Consider the following 1,586-nt stretch of genomic DNA (forward strand, 5'->3'; position numbering starts at 1 on the left):
AAATTCAGGAAACACTCCCATTTACCATTGCAACAAAAAGAATAAAATACCTAGGAATAAACCTACCTAGGGAGACAAAAGACCTGTATGCAGAAAACTCTAAGACACTGATGAAAGAAATTAAAGATGATACAAACAGATGGAGAGATATATCATGTTCTTGGATTGGAAGAATCAGTACTGTGAAAATGACTATACTACCCAAAGCAATCTACAGATTCAATGCAATCCCTATTAAATTACCAATGGCATTTTTTACAGAACTAGAACAAAAAATCTTAAAATTTGTATGGAGACATAAAAGACCTCGAATAGCCAAAGCAACCTTGAGGGAAAAAAACGGAGCTGAAGGAATCAGACTCTCTGACTTCAGACTATACTACAAATCTGCAGTAATCAAGACAATATGGTACTGACACAAAAACAGGAATATAGATTAATAGAACAGGATAGAAAGCCCAGAGATAAACCCACACACCCATGGTGAACTAATCTATGACAAAGGAGGCAAGAATATCCAATGGAGAAAAGACAGTCTCTTCAATAAGCAGTGCTGGGTAAACTGTATAGCTACATGTAAAAGAATGAAATTAGAACACTCCCTAACACCATACACAAAAATAAACTCAAAATGGATTAGAGACTTAAATGTAAGACCAGACACTATAAAACTCTTAGAGGAAAACATAGGAAGAACACTCTTTGACATAAATCATAGCAAGATGTTTTTGGGTCATTTTTAGAGATGTAGATGGATCTAGAGACTGTCATACAGAGTGAAGTAAGTGAGAAAGAGTAAAACAAATATTGTATATTGACGTATATATGTGGAACCTAGAAAAAGGTACAGATTAACTGGTTTGCAGGGGAGAAATAGAGACACAGATGTAGAGAACAAACATATGGACACCAAGGGGGGAAGGTGGTGGGGAGGGTTTGGTGGTGTGATGGATTGGGAGATTGAGATTGACATATATACACTAATATGTATGATATGGATAACTAATAAGAACCTGCTGTATAAAGAAAAATAAAATAAAATTCAAAAAATAATAAATAAAATAAATATAATATTGTACCTAAAGCACTTACCTTAGCCACTGTCAAAAGTATGACCTCAGTAAATATTTGTTGTACAAATGAATGGGGATAAAATCATCTCACAGGGTCCTGGGATTTCATAGCCCTTTGATTGTCTGAAATCAAGAACTCTTGAAATCTCAGGAGATTAAACTAGGTTTGTTCCATCTTTCTGTCTGTCTTTTCTTACTTTGTATTTTTTGATCCCCAAAGTCTTTACTGAAAGTTTCAGGATTCAACAGGCTTTACTTGTAAAGAGTAACACTGTGGCAGCCAAAAATATAGATCTAAACTGATCAATGAAGAACTCTTGCAACAGGTCAGAGCTTGAAAGAGGATGTTTCTACCACTGTTTCCTCTGTGCCCGTCATCCAGGGATGGGGGAGCTGGCATAACCCGTGGATGTGCAAGTCTATGGAGAAGCATTTACCTCAGAGGATAAACATCTCTTTAGTTGGCTTTTCCAGATGTGTGTATTCTTGACCACATTATGGAGACTGGTAATT

This window comes from Pseudorca crassidens, chromosome 9, assembly GCF_039906515.1.
Source record: "Pseudorca crassidens isolate mPseCra1 chromosome 9, mPseCra1.hap1, whole genome shotgun sequence".
Classification (NCBI taxonomy): domain Eukaryota; kingdom Metazoa; phylum Chordata; class Mammalia; order Artiodactyla; family Delphinidae; genus Pseudorca; species Pseudorca crassidens.